At 43.9% G+C, this 19,850-nt stretch overlaps 1 long non-coding RNA gene across 1 annotated transcript; it reads left to right on the plus strand.

Annotated features, from left to right (window-relative positions):
- The first annotated feature begins 8,333 nt into the window (after nucleotides 1-8,333).
- LOC147374724 (uncharacterized) lies at nucleotides 8,334-9,742 on the plus strand. The gene is made up of 2 exons (XR_015163034.1): nucleotides 8,334-8,498; nucleotides 9,336-9,742. It is a non-coding gene; the product is annotated as an uncharacterized LOC147374724 (long non-coding RNA).
- The last annotated feature ends 10,108 nt before the right edge of the window (nucleotides 9,743-19,850 follow it).

Below are 19,850 nucleotides of genomic sequence, written 5' to 3' on the forward strand. Positions count from 1 at the left end.
GTCAGCCGCTTCACTCAATAAGAAGTTAATTAATACTAATATCGTACACTTTACTTAATGAAACACATTTCCAGCCCAGTACATTTTATGGTTTTAATAACCAAAGTTCCAGAGCTAACAAGAGAATCTAAATTAAGAACACAACTATTTAATTGATTAAAGTTGATTTTGAGCGACTGAAGATTTCTTATTCATGAGCGTAACTGGCATGGTGTGTGAGGCTAGTGACTCTGTGCTTTTAAGGCAGCATCTTAACATTAGTGCTCAAACCGTTAAGACCAGAAACCACTTACTTAGTCAGCATTCGTTCTTTAAGAGGATTAATCTGCCTGCAAGTGGTGTGAGGCTCACAGAAAATAGAACAGCTAATCCTGGAGACGTGCTTGATGATGATTCAAAACCAGCCCTTGCTGGTGACAAGAAACGCCATTCAGGTGGACAGGGATCAAGGGAGTAGTGTTGGCCTCCATCTGGGGCTGGGGCTCCTGTTGGACACGTGTGAAAGTCTCAACTGTACGCAGGAGAATTGTGTTTTATGATCATGCAAAGTCTTTCTTCTTTGTGCAGAGCTAAGGATCAACCAGGGTCATTATTGTTTAGAACTCAAAAGATTGAAAGACTGAGGGACCCCGTGACAGATTTTTCCAGGAGAAACTCCTTATTTCCTCTCTTCTTCCTCTTAATTTTTATTTCACTTTCTGCTCCTTTTTCAGTGTCCTTTAAAACAAGCCGTGTTTCTCGTGCGACTGCCTCACCCCAGGCAGACAAAAACTATGAGGCTCACAATATACATCATACTTTATATATACATGTAGTTCAGTTTATCCCAGCAATACATTTTGAGGTAAATATTATCATCCATTCTTTTTGTTTCACACTTAATAAGTGTTTATTTAGTGCTATTTAAGGCTATTTTTTAACTGAAGTTTTGTTGATTTACAATGTTTCAGATGTTCAGCAAAGTGATTCAGTTATAACATATATACATTCTTTTTCATATTCCTTTCCATTATGGTTTATTACAAGATATTGAATACAGTTTCCTGTTCTCTACAGTAGGACCTTGTTGTTTATTTATTCTATATGTTAAGTGTTAGTTGCTCAGTCATGTCCGACTCTTTCTGATCCTATGAACTGTAGCCCTCCAGGCTTTTCTGTATATGGGATTCTCCACGCAAGAATACAGGAGTGGATTGCCATTCCCTTCTCCAGAGGATCTTCCCAACTCAGGGATCAAACCTGGGTCTCCTGCATTTGCTGGCAGATTCTTTACCTTTTGAGCTACAGGGACGGTTTATATAGTGGTTTGTACCTGTTAATCCTAAACTCCTAATTTACCCCTCCACCGCTTCCCTTCGGTAATCATAAGTTTGTTATCAGTGTCTATGGATCTTTTTTTGTTTTGTAAATAAGTTCATTTGTGTCGTATTTTAGATGCCACATATAAGCTATATCATATGATAGTTCTATTTGTCTGTGACTTAATTCACTTAGTATGCCAACCTCTAGTTGCCTCCATGTTGCTACACATAGCGTTATTTTATTCTTTTTTATGGCTGAGTAGTATTCCATTGTATATATGTGCCATATCTACTTTATCCATTCCTCTGGCAATGGACATTTAGGCTGCTTCCATGCCTTGGCTATTGTAAATAGTGCTCCTATGAACACTGGGATTGTTGTTTTTCAATTGCTAAATCATGTTCGACTCTTTACAATTCCATGGACTGCAGCGTGCTAGGTTCCCCTGTCTTTCACTATCTCCTGGAGTTTGCTCAAATTCATGTCCACTGAGTTGGTGATGCTATCTAACCATCTCATCCTCTGCTGCTTCCTTCTCCTTTTGCCTTCAATCTTTCCCAGCAACAGGGTCTTTTCCGGTGAGTGGGCTCTTTCCATCAGGTGGCCAAAGTATGAGCTTCAGCATCAGTCATTTCAATGACTATTCAGGGTTGATTTCCTTTGGATTGACTGGTTTGATCTCCTTTCAGTCCAGGGGACTATTAGGAGTCTTCTCCAGCACCAGAGTTCAAAAGCATCAATTCTTCGGTGCTCAGCCTTCTTTATGGTCCAACTCTCACATCTGTACATGACTACTGGAAAAACCATAGCTTTGACTATACAGATCTTTGTCAGCAAAATGATGTCTCTGCTTTTTAATATGTTGTCTAGGTTTGTGATATCTTTCCTTCCAAGGAGAAAGCATCTTCTAATTTCATGGCTGCAGTCATCATCTGCAATGATTTGGGAGCCAAATAAAATAAAATTTGCCACTGCTTCTATTTCTTCCTCTTCTATTTGCCATGAAGTGATGGGATCAGATGCCATGATCTTAGGTTTTTGAATGTTTAGTTTCAAGCCAGCTTTTTCACTCTCCTCTTTCACTTTCATCAAGAAGTTTTTTAGTTCCTCTTCACTTTCTGCCCATTAGAGTGGTATGATCTGCACATCTGAGGTTGTTGATATTTCTCCTGGCAATCTTAATTCAAGCTTGCCTTTCATCCAGCCTGGCATTTCGCATGATGTACTCTGCATATAAGTTAAATAAGCAGGGCGACGATATACAGCCTTGACGTACTCCTTTCACAATTTTGAGCCAGTCCAGTTATAACTGTTGCTTCTTGATCCACATACAGGTTTCTCAGGAGGCAGGTGAGGTGGTCTGGTATTCCCATCTCTTTAAGAATTTTCCACAGTTTGTTGTGATCCACACAGTCAAAGGCTTTAGCATAGTCAATGAAGCAGAAGTAGATTTTTTTTCTGGGATTCCCTTGCATGAGGATTCCCTTGCATGGATTGCATATATCCTTTTGGACCATGTTTTTCTCTGGATATGCCCAGGAGTGGGATTGCTGGATCATATGGTAGCTCTACATTTCATTTTTTAAGGACCTTTCATACTGGTCTCTATAGTGGCTGCACCAATTTACATTCCCACCAACTATCATCCCTACTTCATAGTCCAGGGAGCTGACTCAGGGAGGGTGACTTCTGAAGGTCAGGTAGTAAAGGAGAGTGCTGGGGCTTGAAGCCACGCTTGTCTGACTCCAGTCCCACTCTTTTCACCTTCCCCCGCTGTCTGCACTTGTCACCTCTTGTCATTTTGTTGTTTTCCACATAACTGGTTACTTACATGCATGACCTAGTGGGATTTCTTTGTGCAAAATTCTGCAATTAGATTTCAATATCATGAACTACCCCCTCTTCAGGAAAAGGGCTCTCATCTGTTTTGGGATAATAAAACATGACCTCACTTCTACGTGACCCTGAGTCCAGTGCAGAGGAAAGTACTAGTCATTCAGGGTATTATGATTCAAGTTGGACGTTTTAACCTGCAAACCCCATCTCCTCCTCTTCCTCCCCCCTGCTTTGGGGGAGATTGAGGACTTGACTGGGAGTCTAGCTTGGGGATTCTGACCATCTGAGACCAGAGGGACCCACAGGATGGGCAGACACGGATACAGGCAGTGGGAGGAGCCGTCCCTAGAGAAGGTGGAACCCAGTTAGAGCAGATGCAGCCAGGCAGCAAACCCACAAAGCCCAGGAGATAGGACTCCTGCAAGTGCATGACCTTCCTCATGACGAGGTGCCAGGTAGCACTGGAACATCATTCATAGGCTGACATCATGGAGGTGGCCGCAGGTCTGGTCATGGGCAAAAGTCCATGGCGGGTCCTCAGTGCCCACGCAAGGACAAGACAGGGCTTCTGTCCAGGAGGGAGTGGGTCAGGAGGATGCCCCACGCCCAGAAAAACATGGACACACGTCTACACGGGACCTGTGTCCTAAGCATATCCGCAATGCCCTTTCAGGTGCCTTAGACAAGACCACACAAAGGTCCTTTCTCTTGGGCCACAGGCTGTGAACAGGAAGACAGGGAGCTCCTGTTACTCCAGCAGCTCCCTGGCTCCAAGGAGCTGGCTGAGGAGGAAGCTGACCCATGGGCCCCCTCCCTAGTGAAGCAACAGGGGAGCACAGCCTGTGAAGTTCTCTCAGACCACCCAGCCCTGGACTTCCAGTCCCAAGAGTCAGTACTTATCCTCACAGTGGAGGTTTCTGACTTGGTTTTCTTTTTTGCTCTTAGCTCAAAGTACCATGGCCAATAGAGATGTCCACTTAGCTGGCACAGAGAACATACCCACTAAAGAGAAGCAGCATCAAGGGGCACCTTTCTGCCCAGAAGCCTCTGCCCTCGGTCCTGGCAGCACAAGTCACTCCAGACCTTCAGGCATAAGGTAGGGCTTAATGATCACATCACCTGTGGAATGCTCTGCCTGCCCAGGGAGGGTGCAGAAAGCTGCATATGCTGACCCCTCTGGAAAAGGCACTAACCCTCTCCTGAGACTTGGGGCTGTCACCTTATCCCCTGGTTTATGCAGAAAACTGGCTGCAACAGAGCTTGGGTGTTTCCAGAAGATTCCCTTCACACTCTTCTATGTTCTATTTCTGCTGAAAAATATTTGTAAGACACACAATAACACTTTGCTTTGGGGGGACTTTCTAGAGAATAAGGTCACTCACATCTGTTGCTGGCATTCCAATCACATGTCTCAGAGCACCTCTCCAATATTTGATGCCAACTGCCCTCACTAACAGCAAAAGACACCTATGCAGGGCACCCTGCCAAACCCAAGAGTCAGCACTGTCCCCAAACGCACATGTTAGGATCTTTTGAGAATGACAGCCCATTACAACAACATAGAGGACAACTGTTCTCCCAGGAATGCTGCTGGGAACTCTTAACATAGTGAAGAGCACAGACTTCACTTAATTGGGGTCTCGCCAGCTCACGCAATCACCCTGTGTCCTCAGACACAGGAAGGAGCACCTGGAGTAGGATGAAATTGATGAGGTGGAGCTGCTAGAGTCCCCAGCCAGGTCCCAACCCAGGGGCATGTGCTGAGCCAGTGGGTTCATGAGAACTGTCGGCAAGGCACCCCGGTGATGCTCTGACCCGCCGTGCCTGGAGCGGGTGCCCTGCTGCTCCGGTACCTCCTGCGGTGCTTCCTCTGCCCTCCTTCCCTGCCTGGAACTGGGGCAAATAGCAGCACACGGGTGGGGCGCCATCGGTTAATGCTGAGGACGCTCACAAGGCCAGGACCCTTCCTCTTTGTGCTCCTCCTGCCAGAAGCAGGGCCAACCTGGTATGAGCCTTGCTGCCTGCCCTCTCAGGGAGGAAGAGTCTTAGAACAGCACTCAGTGAGTCAGAGGACAGTGTCCACCGAAAGCACGTCTCTGCCTCCCATCTGGGACAGGACAGCCTGTCTCATCCCGCCCTGTAACATTCATACGTCAGGTGGGGTTGCCTGCAAGCTGAGCTTTGAGCTACGCCCTCTGACCTCTCCTCCCGCCAGGTACCCCAAGGGGGCACTCACTCAGCCCTGGAGACTCCCGACCAGGCCGACAAGGGAGGGAGCGGCTGACAGAGATGTGCTGAGGGGAGGAAAAGAGAAAGCGATGCTGAGGGCCAGCATGGAACATCTCTTTTTATAGCCATCTGAGAAAGAAGAGCTTTCACTTCATGTGAATTTCTCTGATATTCGCAAGTTTACAGGAACAGATAAAAATACTGAAATGTCAACTATTTATATAACCTTTTGCCTTTTCCCAAGCATCACAGCGTGCATGTTTCTATCTCCACGTGCTTGCCAGGGTGCATTTGTAGTTTTCGTCGGAGCTGCTGGCAGGTACCCTTCTCTACACATCACCCCTCCAATCCACAGGCTTGTTTAGGGGCATTTCAGCCCTTTCAGACTTTTTTTTTTTTTTTTTTTTGCTGCTGTGAATAGCACTGCAATAAACCCCTTTGGACCAGCTGCTTTAAAAAAAAAAAAAATTCTTTCACATATCTACTAGAAAGCTGCAGTCTGCCTTCTCTTTCATCAGGAGGTTCACTCCAGTAGCCCAGGAGAGGCTGCTCTGGGGATGCGCTGGAGCACAAGACAGGCAACTCTGGACGTCTCCCTGTCCTCCCGCCTACTGGCTGGCATCTGCCCTACAGCATCTGCCCCTCGTTACTGGCATCCTTCAGGATTTCGTGTGATCATTAGCACTGTTTTCACTGCCAGTGGCCCTGTCTGAGATTCCATGGTTCATACTCACAGGAAAGGCCATCTGAAAATTCACACAAGGCTGCATGGCCTAGGGAGGGTGTGTGAGAGGGCAGGCTGACCATACAGGGCAGCACATTTAGTTTAATTTTGTCTCCAAAGGAATTTCACAGGCCACACACAAAGCTTAGCATCCACCACCATGTTCTTGGCTCATGGTTTTCTGGGCACTGGTGTAGACAGGGCCTGGGAGAGAGGTGTTCCTGCAGCCTCACCTGAGGGACCCAAGCTGCAGTCAGGGAGCAGGTGGGCCCCCACCTGGAATATAAGGTGCTTTTTTTTTTAACTTTCCTCTTCACCTAAATAAGGCCCCATGGTCCCATGCATGCCACCTTTCAGAACATGCGTCCTGAGCAGAGGCCTTTGGGGCACGTTCTTGATGAAGGCCAGCCAGCCTTGTCCCTCTGGGGAATGGGACACAGCTTCTTATTGGATGCATCTTCGCTGCTTCCTTCCCCTTCCTTGTTCTTCTAGGTTCTAGTACTACCCCCTCCCCTGGGAACCAAGGCTGAGAACCTCAAAGCAGGATGCCAGGCTAGATCTAGGAGCCTCCAGGAGGGTCACCTGCAGGCCAGCCTAGGTGTGAGCTCAGAGTGGGCCTTGTAAAGAGATCTTGAGAAAGTACATGGGTGCCTGACACATCCACAGCCTGTGCTGTCAGAGCTCAAGTGAACACTGTAAATAGAGACTAGAGAGGAGAGACTGTCAGGTGTGTGATTGGGAGGGACAGACAGACAGGGAGGGAGGAGGGATGGGGGAGAAGAGGAAGGGAGGGAAGGAGGTGGATAACGGGGGGACGAGGCTGTATCCTCTCCTGGCATCTGTACTCCTTTTCACACCAGGTAACTCCACCAGAGCTTCCCATCCATCCCCCTCCATGACTTCCCTTTTCCACCTACTGGCCAGTAACTGCAGGGCAGCACGTCCTCAGCTGACTCATATTCTCAACCCACAGACCTCTCCTGGTGGGTCCAGTATGAAACTCGACATTACGAGTCCGGGGACTTGACCTGCCCCCCGCTTTCTTCTTGCAGCACCGTTACTGCCCACTCAGCCGCCCGGCTGGACACAGACTGACCCACCCCAGCTACGCAGAACTGAGTTCTCAGATATGGTCAGCAGCATCTACACTTCCCATAAACCTGTTAGAAATTCAGATTCTGGGCCCCACCCAGGCTGGCTGGGTCAAACCCTGGGGGTGGGCAAGCCTGGCATGCTGGCCTTAGGGAACCACTGGCTTAGAGGCGGGAAGCCTCCATAGAGACAATCAAGATCCTGACCACAAAGCTTTGTGCCCCCTTGGTTGTATAGTTTGTACCAGTGGGTCTTTGCTTTTTGTTCATCAGAATGGGGTACGGGCCCCAAGGGGCCCCCACTCAGGATATATACCTGCGCCTACCAGGTCCAGCGTGCACGGGTGCTTACATGCACTTTGCTGAAATGAACTGCTGTCATGGTATTGATTTGAGGAGCAGCTCAAGGTCAGAGATGTCCTAATGGGTGAGAAGAGTGGGGCCACTTTCCAGGCCCCTCCACTGATGGAAATGCTGCTGATGGAAGGCGATAGCAGCTGGCTCCCGTGCACCCAACGCCTTGGGTGCTCAGTGCATTTCCTGCTACAGATTCTGTTGAATAAACCTGGCCTCTGACATTTATTTAAACCACATAATACATCCTTTTAAAAACATCAGGTGTGCTATGCAGTCCATCGCGGCCTGAGAGGACATGAAATGGCTCTGCGTGGCAGCAGCACTCAGCCTGGGACACTGGCCCCTCACCCCCCAACACCTGGGAGCCTTCCTTGTGCCCAGCTCTGCAGAAATGGCCCAAGGCGTGGTTGCAAACGGAAGATGGTTTAGAGGAAATCTGTGATTTAGCTGTAACTAGAAACTCTTGATGTCGCTCAACATTTTTCCTAGGTCTACATCATGCCGGTACTTCTCTGGCAGTCTAGTGCACTAGACTCTGCACTACCAGGGCCCCGAGCGTGGGTGCCATCCCTGATGGGGACACTAAAATCCCACATACAGCGGGTCACAGCTACACACAAGAAACATCATGCTAATTTGTTTAGGGGACAGACTGCCCACGGCCCTGGCTGTGCTTCCGGTGGTGAGGCGACGCCTCTCTCCCTCACTCAGTTTAGAGGCCCCAGGAAGTCCCCTGACCCGCGGTGGCCAATCGGAGGTTAGTGGTAACTGATGACGTAGCTCGCGTGGGGCAGAGCTCCACCCCTTTTGTTCCGGTCCAAGGATGTCTGATTTGGAAGCCGGGAGATCTGGCTTAAGTTCACAGGGACATGGCGCCAAGACGAGGCCGCGGGGTCTGTGTGAAAAAGCAGTAGAACCCAGTGATGCAGAGGAAAGTGGAGATTTGCTGAAAGGCCAAGGTACCAAGGGAGAGGAGTTCCAGCTGACAGAGGGAGGCAGGGTGTGATGCGGCGGGCTGTTTGTTCTGGCGGCTTTCTGGTGTGAGCCAGTGCGCTGACTGAGCCTCTGTTGTTCAAACCAGTGGAAGTGGCCTAACCCGGGATCTGGTGCCTAGGCTTAATATCACAGGTATTTTTGAACACCAAGTACTTTATTGTCACTTGTAAGAAAGGCTACACCACTGCCAAGGTTCACATCTGACTTCTACTTTCGGGCTGCTCAACCTTGGGCAAACGACATGACTTCTCTGAACCGATGCTGACCAGTGCCTGGAGCAAAGATGTGCTCAGTTAAGGTCTCTTCGAGGTCCTGACCCTGTCAGCTGTGTCTCAATTTCCAATGTTACAAGACACCTGCAATCCAGTCAACTTTAACTTACCGATTCTTCAGCAGCTTGGATTCAGTGAGGTAGAATGCATGACATGGCTTTGTAAACTGCAAAGTACTGCCTGAGTCAGTTATTTTCAAAGTGAGACTTCTAACCAGCAGGGTCAGCATTGCTTGGGAGTCTGGGCCCCACGCTGGACTTCTCAGCTAGGAACTTGGGTGTGATCTTATTGTAAGGAGCCTCCAGGGGTCTCATGGAGACTCTCCCTGGACTTCAAAAGAGCTGTAGGTTTTGTTTTGTGGCGACCAAATGTTGTACATTGTATTTCACCAATTTGCTTGATAGTAAAAATGACTGGAGACAGCTGTGAAAAATAGATTCTTTTTGTAATGAAGTATATCCATAGTTTAGGTTCAGGTGTACCTAAACCTGTGATTCAGTTTTTTTTTTTTTTTTTTTTTTTTTACAGATTATACTTCACTAAGAGAAGGCAATGGCAAGCCACTCCAGTACTCTTGCCTAGAAAATCCCATGGATGGAGGAGCCTGGTAGGCTGCAGTCCATGGGGTCGCTAAGAGTCGGTCACGACTGAGCAACTTCACTTTCACTTTTCACTTTCATGCATTGGAGAAGGAAATGGCAACCCACTCCAGTGTTCTTGCCTGGAGAATCCCAGGGATGGGGAGCCTGGTGGGCTGCCGTCTATGGGGTCGCATAGAGTCAGACACGGCTGAAGTGACTTAGCAGCAGCAGCAGCAGCATACTTCATTAAAGTTACTCTAAGATGATGGTTACAATCCCCTGCACTGTTCAGCAGGTCCTTGTTGTTTACCTGTTTATGCACGGCAGTTTGCATGTCCTACCCCATACTTCCCCTCCTCCTTTCCCTCTCCCCACTGGGAACCACTTGCTTGTCTTCTGTGTCTGTGAGTCAGTTTTGCGTATATTTGTTTGTATTTGCTTACATTTGTTTATATTATTTTTTTAGATTCTACACATAAATAATATCATGTAGTATTTGTTGATGTCTGTCTGACATTTCACTAAGCATAATACTCTCTCTAGATCCATTCGTGTTGCTGAAAATGGGATTATTTCATCCCTTTTCATGGCTGAGTATTATTCCATTGTCTATGTATTTTATATATATGTATAAAATATATGTTTATATACATATGTTATACACACCACTCCTTTTTTTTTCCATTCATTTGTGGATGGGCACTTGAGTTGTTTCTGTGTCTTGGATATTGTAAATGATGCTGCAGTGAACATTGGGGTGCATGTATCTTTTCAAATTAGTATTTTCATTTTTTTCTCAATCTGTATACTCAGTAATGGAATCCCTAGATAGTATGTTCTATTTTTATTTTTTTGAGGAAGCCCTATACTATTTTCCATACTGGCTGCCCCAATTTACATTCCCACTAACAGCATAGGAGAGTTTCAATTTGTCTACATCCTCACCAGCATTTTTTTTAATCAACTTTTTGATGATGGTTATTCAGGGATAAGGTGATAACTTGTTACTTGCTTTGCATTTATCTACTAATTATCAGTGTTGAGCATCTTTTCTTGTGCCTGTTCGCCATCTTTATATCATCTTTGAAAAAGTGTCTAATTAGGTCTTCTGCTCATTTTTTAATTGGGTTGTTTAATTTTTAATTTTCTTGACACTGAGTTGCATGATCTGTTTATATATTTTAGATATTACTTCCTTGTTGCTTATATCATTTGCAAATATTTTCTTCAATTGTATTGATTGTCCTTTCCTTTGCTGTGCACAGTCTAAGTTTAAGTAGATCCCATTTGTTTATTTTGCTTTTATTTCTTTTGCATTATGAGACAAAAAAATACATTGTTACAACAAATATATGTCAAAGAGTGTTCTGCCTATGTTGTCCTCCAGACTTTTATGGTTTCATATCTTTAATCTATTTTTAATAGATAAATTAATATCTTTAATCCATCCATTGAGTTTGTTTTTCTGTATGGTGTGAGGAAATGTCCTAATCTCATTGTTTTGCATGTAGTTGTCTAGTTTTCCAAACACCGCATATTAGAGATACTTTTATTCAGTGTGTATCCTCGCCTCCTTTGTTGCAGATTAATTGGCCATGGTGCAAGTCTACTTCTGTGCTTTCTATTCTCTTTCATTGATCTATGTGTCTGTTATTGCGACAGGACCATGTGTTTTTTATTTCTGTGAGTTTGTAGGTTATCTGAAGTATGGGAGGATGATACCTCCAACTTTATTCTTTTCCCTCAAGACTGCTTTGGCAATTTGGAGTCTTTTTATAGTTCTATATGAATTTTAGGATTCTCTTTTCTTTGCTGTTGTCGTTTAGTCGCTAAGTCACGTCCTGCTCTTTGTGACCCCATGGACTGGAGCATGCCAGGCTTCCCTATCCTTCACTGTCTCCTAGAGTTTTCTCAGACTCATGTCCTTTTAGTCAGTCCACCCAGCCATCTCATCCTCTGTCATCCCCTTCTCCTCCTGCCCTCAATCTTTCCCAGCATCAGGGTCTTTGCCAGTGAGTCAGCGCTTCACATCATATAGCCACAGTATTGGAGCTTCAGCTTCAGCCTCAGTCCTTCCAGTGAATATTCAGGGTTGATTTCCTTTAGGATTGACTGGTTTGCTCTTGCTGTCCACAGGACTCTCAAGAGTCTTCTCCAGCACCACAGTTTGAAAGCATCAATTCTTCGTCACTCAACCCTCTTTCTAGTCCAACTCTCACATCTGTACATGGCTACTGGAAAGACCATAGTTTTGATTATATGGATCTTTGTTGGCAAAGTGATTTCTCTGCTTTTTAATAAGCTGTCTAGGTTTGTCATAGCTTTTCTTCCAAGGAGCAAGTATCTTTTAATTTCATGGCTGCAGTCACCATTTGCAGTGATCTTGGAGCCCAAGAAAATAGTCTTTCACTGTTTCCACTTCCCCCCATCTATTTGCCATGAAGTGATTTGACCAGAGGGCTTCCTTGGGGCACTCGGTTCAGTTCAGTTCAGTCACTCAGTCATGGCTGACTCTGCGACCCCAAGGACTGCAGCACGCTAGGCCTCCCTGTCCATCACCAACTCTCAGAGTTTACTCAAACTCATGTCCATTGAGTTGGTGATGCCATCCAACCATCTCATCCTCTGTCACCCGCTTCTCCTCCCACCTTCAATCTTTCCCAGCATCAGGGTCTTTTCAAATAAGTCAATTCTTTGCATCAGGTGCCCAAAGTATTGGAGTTTCAGCTTCAACGTCACTCCTTCTGATGAATATCCAGGACTGATTTCCTTTAGGATGGACTGGTTGGATCTCCCTGCAGTCTAAGGGACTCTCAAGAGTCGTCTCCAACACCACAGTTCAGAAACATCAATTCTTCTGTGCTCAGCTTTCTTTATCATCCAACTCTCACATCCGTACATGACCACAGGAAAAACCATAGGCTTGACTAGACAGACCTTTGTTGGCAAAGTAATGTCTCTGCTTTTTAATATGCTGTCTAGGTTGATCATAACTTTTTTTCCAAGGAATAAGCATCTTTTAATTTAATGGCTGCAGTCACCATCTACACTGATTTTAGAGCCCCAAAAAATAAAGTCTGCCACTGTTTCTACTGTTTCCCCGTCTATTTGCCATGAAGTGATGGGACCAGATGCCATGATCTTAGTTTTCTAAATGTTGATCTTTAAGCCAACTTTTTCACTCTCCTCTTTCACTTTCATCAAGAGGCTCTTTAGTTCTTCACTTTCTGCCATACTTAGGGGGACACTGGTGGTAAAGAATCTGCCTGCCAATGCAGGAAACATAAGAGACTCAAGTTAGATCCCTGGGTTGGGAAAGTCCCCTGGAGGAGGCCATGTATTGGAGGAGGCCTCTATACTTGGCCTCCATGGAGGCCAAGAACACTCCAGTATTCTTGCCTATAAAATCACATGGACAGAGGAGCCTGGCAGGCTATAGTCCATAGGGTTGCAAAGAGTCCGATACAATGGAAGCAACTTAACATGAGCACACACATGGGACTGGATGCTATGATCTCAGTTTTTTTTAATGTTGATTTTAAGCCAGCTTTTTCACTCTCCTCCTTCACCCTCATCAAGAGGCTGTTTAGTTCCTCTTCATTTTCTGCTATTAGAGTGGTATCATGTACATATCTGAGGTTGTTGATATTTCTCCCAGCATTCTTAATTCCAGTTTGTGATTCATTTAGCCTGGCATTTTGCATGGTGTACTATGCATATAAGTTAAATAAGCAGGGTGACAATATATAGCCTTGATGTAGTCCTTTCCCAATTTTGAACCAGCATGTTGTTCCATGTTCAGTTCTAACTGTTGCTTCTTGTCCCACATACAAGTTTCTCAGAAGACAGGTAAGGTGTTCTGGTATTCCTATTTCTCTAAGAATTTTCTACAGTTTGTCATGATCCATACAGTCAAAGGCTGTAACATAGTCAATGAAACAGAAGTAGATTTTTTGGGGGAATTATCTTGTTTTCTCTATGAACCAGTAGAGGTTGGCAATTTGATCTCTGGCTCCTCTGCCTTTTCTGAATCCAGCTTGAACACATGGAAGTTCTTAATTCATGTACTGCTGAAGCCTAGCATGAAGAATTTTGACATTACCTTTCTTGCTTGTGAAATGAGTAACTGTATGGTAATTTGAACATTCTTTGGCATTGCCCTTTTTTTGAGATTAGAATGAAAACTGACCTTTTCTAGTCCTGTGGCCACTGATAAGTTTTCCAAATTTGCTGACATATTGAGTGCAGCACTTTAACAATGAATCATCTTTTAGGATTTGAAATAGCTCAGCTGGAATTCCATCACCTCCATTTGCTTGATGCGTAATGCTTCATACTTGATACGTAAATCATTAATAATGCTTCCTAAAGCCGACTTGACTTAACACTCCAAGATGTCTGGCTCTAGGTGAGTGACCACTGTATCATGGTTATCTGGGTCATTAAGACCTTTTTTGTATAGTTTCTTTGTATATTCTTGCCACCTCTTAATCTCTTCTGTTTCTGTTAGGTCCTTGACGTTTCTGTCCTTTATTGTTCCCACCAAGGGAACATGTTCCCTTGTTCCCTTGGTGTCTCCAAATTTTTTGAAGAAATTTCTAGTCTTTCCCATTCTATTGTTTTCCTTTATTTCTTTGCATTGTTCACTAAAGAAGTCTTGCTTCTTCTCTTGGTATTCTCTGGGACTGTGCATTCAGTTGGATATATCTTTCTCTTTTTCCTTTACCTTTCACTTTATTCTTTTCTCAGCTATTTGTAAGGCCTTCTCAGAAAGCCACTTTGCCTTCTTGCATTTATTTTTCTTTGTTCTAGTTCTGTGAAAAATGTCATTTTTACAGGGGGATCTTCCTGACCCAGGGATTGAACCCTCATCTCTTGTGTCTTTTGCATTGGCAGGCAAGTTCTTTACCTTTAGCAACACCTGGGAAGCCCATATATTATTGGACTTGGTTTCCTAATATTTTGTTGAAGATTTTTGCATCTATTGGCCTGTAATTTTTTTTTTTTCTACTGTCTTTGATTTTGGTGTCAGGGTAATGATGGTTTTGTACAATGAATTTGGAAGTATTCCATCCTCTTCACTTTTTTGGAATTGTTTGAAAAAGAGGTATTAGTTCTTTATATGTTTGGTAGAATTCCCTTATGAAGTTGTCTGATCCTGGACTTTTGCTTTCTGGGAGTTTTTAAGATTTCAATATTAGTAATAGGTCACTTCAAATTGTCTGTTTCTTCTTTCTTCAGTTTTGCAGGGTGTATGTTTCTAGATTTTCTACATTGTTGGCATACAACTGTTTGTAGTATTCTGTTGTAATTGTTTTGTAGCTCTGTGGTCTTCTTGTTATTTCTTTCATTTCTTGTCTTTGGGTCCTCCCTCTTTTCTTTAAGACAGGCTAAAGATTTATCACTTTTGTTTATGTTTGTAGAAAACCAGCTCTTGATTTCATTGATCTTTTCTATTTTTTTATTTTCTCCATGACATTTTATTTCCTTCCTCCTGTTGACTTTATGCTTTGTTCATCTTTTTCTTAATTAATTCCTTTAGGTTTTAGGTAGGTTGGTTGTTTGAGACTTTTCTTATTTCTTGATGAATGCCCATGTTGCTATAAACATACCTCTTAGAGCTGCTTTCTCTGCAAGCCTTGATTTTGGAGGGTTTTTCCATTTCATTTGTCTTGAGACATTTTCTGCTTTCCTTCTTGATTTTTCGTCATTGACACTTTGTTTTTTTAATAGCATGTAATTTAGTCTCCATATGTTTATTCTTTCCCCATTTTTCTTTCTGTAATTGATTTCTAATTTCATACCTTTGTGGTCAGAAAAAAACGCTTGATGTAATAATTTCTATCTTCTTAAATTTGTGAAGACTTGTTTGTGACCTGATTCCATGCACACTTGAAGTGAATGTATATTTTGCCCTTTGGAGATGGAATGTTCTATAGATATCTATTAAGTCCAACTGATCTACTGTGTCATTGAAGACTACTCTTCCCTTCCTGATTTCTGTCTGAATGATCCTTCACTGATATAAGTGGGATCTTAAAGTCCTATGCTGTTATTGTATTATTTTCAGTTTCTCTCTTTTTGTCTGTTAGTATTTGCATTTTATGTTTAGGTGCCCCTATATTGGGCACATATAAGGTCAGTTTTCATTCCAGTCTCAAAGAAAGGCAATTCCAAAGAATGCTCAAGTTCAGTTCAGTTCAGTTCAGTCACTCAGTCGTGTCCTACTCTTTGCAACCCCATGAATCGCAGCACGCCAGGCCTCCCTGTCCATCACCAACTCCCGGAATTCACTCAGACTCACGTCCATCGAGTCAGTGATGCCATCCATTTATCTCATCCTCTGTCGTCCCCTTCTCCTCCTGCCCCCAATCCCTCCCAGCATCAGAGTCTTTTCCAATGAGTCAACTCTTCACATGAGGTGGCCAAAGTACTGGAGTTTCAGCTTCAGCATCATTCCTTCCAAAGAAATCCCAGGGCTGATCTCCTTCAGAATGGACTAGTTGGATCTCCTTGAAGTCCAAGGGACTCTCAAGAGTCTTCTCCAACACCACAGTTCAAAAGCATCAATTCTTCGGCACTCAGCCTTCTTCACAGTCCAACTCTCACATCTATACATGGCCACAGGAAAAACCATAGCCTTGACTAGATGGACCTTTGTTGGCAAAATAACGTCTCTGCTTTTGAATATGCTATCTAGGTTGGTCATAACTTTCCTTCCAAGGAGTAAGCGTCTTTTAATTTCATGGCTGCAGTCACCATCTGCAGTGATTTTGGAGCCCCGAAAAATAAAGTCTGACACTGTTTCCACTGTTTCTCCATCTATTTCCCATGAAGTGATGGGACTGGATCCCATGATCTTCATTTTCTGAATGTTGAGCTTTAAGCCAACTTTTTCACTCTCCTCTTTCACTTTCATCAAGAGGCTTTTGAGTTCCTCTTCACTTTCTGCCATAAGGGTGGTGTAATCTGCATATCTGAGGTTATTGATATTTCTCCCGGCAATCTTGACTCCAGCTTGTGTTTCTTCCAGTCCAGCATTTCTCATGATGTACTCTGCATATAAGTTAAATAAACAGGGTGACAATATACAGACTTGATGTACGGCTTCTCCTATTTGGAACCAGTCTGTTGTTCCATGTCCAGTTCTAACTATTGCTTCCTGACCTGCATACAGATTTCTCAAGAGGCAGGTCAGGTGGTCTGGTATTCCCATCTCTTTCAGAATTTCCCACAGTTTATTGTGATCCACACAGTCACAGGCTTTGGTATAGTCAATAAAGCATAAATAGATGTTTTTCTGGAACTCTCTTGCTTTTTCCATGATCCAGCGGATGTTGGCAATTTGATCTCTGGTCCCTCTGCCTTTTTTAAAACCAGCTTGAACATCAGGAAGTTCACGGTTCATGTATTGCTGAAGCCTGGCTTGGAGAATTTTGAGCATTTGCCACTTTATTACTTGTTTTCCAGTTTTATGTAGTTCTTCCCTGTTCATTTCATCTCCTTGTTGTCTTTTCCTTTGTGGTTTGATTTTATTTAGCAGTATGCTTGAGTTCTTTTCTTTCTTGTTTGTGCGTACCTCTTGTAAGTTTTTGATTTGTGGTTACCATGGGATTCATACATGATGAACTATAACTATGTCTATTTATTTTAAATGTGTAGTCCTTTAAGTTCAAACACATTCTAAAAGATTTACATTTTTACTGCCCTCCCTCACATTTTGTGTTTTTCATGACATATTTCACATCTTCTTGTTTATCCTTTAACTTGTTTATATAGATTTAATTGCTTTATAATTTTTTGATCTTTTAATCATTGTACTGGCTTATTTAGGTGGTTGATCTTTAATCCTTATTATATATTTTCCTTTCCTGGTGGGATTTTCCCTTTCCTATAGATTCTTCTATTCCACTTATTAAAGATCCTTTAACAGTTCTTTTAGGGTAGATTTATTATGGTATTAATGAACTCTTTTAGGTTTTGTTTATCTTAATTCTATATCTCTCCTTCAATTCTGAATAATAACCTTGCTGGTAGAGTATCCTAGGTTGCAGGTTTTTCCCTCTCATCACTTTGGATATAACATGCCACTCTCTTCTTGCCTGAAATGCTTCTGCAGAGAAATCAGCTGATAGCCTTATGGGGGTTCCCTTGTAAGAAACTGTTTTTTTTCTTGCTGCCTCTAGAATTCTTTTTCTTTAATGTTTGCTATTTTAATTATATGTCTTGGAGTGTTTCGTTTGGGCTCATCTTTAGGATTCTCTGTGCTTCCTCTACTTAGAATCTGTTTCCTTCTCCAGGTTTGAGAAGTTTTCAACCATAATTTCCTAAAATATGCACTTGATCCCCTAGTCTCTTCTCCTCTGAGACCTCTGTAATGGAACTATTGGTATGCTCAGTGTTTTCTCAAAGATCTCCTAAATTTCTTTTAATTTTTAAAATTTGTCTTTCTGTCTGCTTTTGTTAAAGTGGAAGCAGTGACAGATTTTATTTTCTTGGGCTAGAAAATCGCTGTCAACAGTAACTACAGCCATGGAATTAATTAAAATACACTTGCTTCTTGGAAGGAAAGCCGTGACAAACCTAGGCAACATATTAAAAAGCAGAGACATCACTTTGCCAACAAAGGTCTGTATAGTCAGAGCTATGGTTTTTCCGGTAGTCATGTAAAGATGTGAGGGATGGACTCTAAAGAAGGCTGAGTGACAAAGAATTGGTGCTTTCAAATTGTAGTGCTGGAGAAAATTCTTGAGAGTCCCTTGGACTGCAAGGAGATCAAATTAGTCAATCCTAAAGGAAATCAACTCTGAATATTCATTGGAAGGACTGATGCTGAAGCTCAAACACTTTGGCTGTGTGATGTGAAGAGCCAACTCACTGGCTTGGAAAGATGCTGGGAAAGATTGAAGGCAAAAGGAGAAGGGGGCAGCAGATAATTAGATGGTTAGATAGCATCACCAACTCAATGGACATGAATTTGAGCAAACTCTAGGAGATAGTGGAGGACAGAGGAGCCTGGCATGTTACAGTCTACCGGGTCACAAAGAGTCAGACACGACTGAATAACTGAACAACAATTTCTAGTATTCTGTCTTTCAGATCACTAATGCATTCTTCTGTGTCATTTATTCTGCTATTCAGTCCTTCTAGTGTATTTGTTTCATCTGTTAAATTCTTCATTACTGATTGTGTCTTCTTTATATTTTCTTGTTCCATGTTAAAGTGCTCACTCTTTATATCAATTTCAAAATTCAGTTGCTATTTTTGTTAGCCAACCTTTATATTCTTTATCTGATAGATTTTTTATTTCTGTTTCATTTATATTTTCAGGGGTGGTCTTTCTTTTTTGGCTCTTTCCATTGAGAGTATTTCCTGTCTCCTCATTTTGCTTAACTATCTCTGTCTTTATGAATTTAGGTGAACAGTGATCTTGAGAGGGTGCTTCTGTGAGGGAATGTGCCTATGCACGTCTCATATGCCCATCACCATTGGTGGGAGGGCTGGATTTGATGACACCAGCCATGTTCTTCCTCAGGCTGTCCTGGCAGCCCTCCCCTTGGTGGGGTAGAGATGGAGGGGCTAGGGCTGGAGCCAGCTTTGAGGTGGGACTTCCTCTCTGCTTGGTGAGTGTCACTGCCCTTTCAGGGGAGGGTCTGATCCCAAGTTGCTGGAGCAGAAGACTTGAGGGTTGCATGCGGGCTGGTTCAGTTCCTTTTTTTTCCCTAAGATTTATTTGTTTATTTTTTGCTGTGCTGGGTCTTCATTGCTGCGTGCAGGCTTTCTCTAGTTGCGGCGAGCAGGGTCTGCTCTTTATTGCAGTTCTTGGGCCTCTCATTGCAGTGGCTTTTCTTGTTGCAGAGCACAGGCTCTAGGTGTATGGGCTTCAGTCTTTGTGGCATGAGGGTTTAGTAGTTGTGGCTGTCGGGCTATAGAGCGTGGGCTCTGTAGTTATGGTACATGGACTTAGTTACTCTGTGACATGTGGAATCTTCCTGAACCAGGAATTGAACCCACATCCCCTGCATTGACAGGTGAGTTCTTAACCGCTAGACTACCAGGGAAGCCCCTGGCCCTGCTCCTTTGAAGTATGTGTGTTTTTCCGTCTCCCACACCAGGACCTTTGCCTCAAAGGGAGGAAGTGTTCAAGCACGTGGTTGCATGTGCAGACTGAAGTCCCACGTGCTGCCTGTGCAGGTGCCCAAGGCAGCGCTCAGACACAGCCTCAGGAGCAAGTCCCCTCTGTCCCCACAGCTGATCACTGACCCCCACCCTGCTGTCAAGCCTCACCGCCCGGCGGCAGGGCCTGCGTGGATTCTTGGTGCTCACTTGTGGAGCAGTGTGCTGTAGGGGCTGCTCTCAGAGTCCCGGGCAGCTTCTGGGACACCCGTTGACTGAGCACCAGCAATGGCCACCAGCACCACTCAGGCTCCATCCTCGAACTGGGTCACCTCTGCATCCCACT

Source organism: Bos grunniens, chromosome 4, assembly GCF_055505025.1.
Source record: "Bos grunniens cultivar Pamir isolate PY7600 chromosome 4, Bosgru_T2T1.0, whole genome shotgun sequence".
Classification (NCBI taxonomy): Eukaryota; Metazoa; Chordata; class Mammalia; order Artiodactyla; family Bovidae; genus Bos; species Bos grunniens.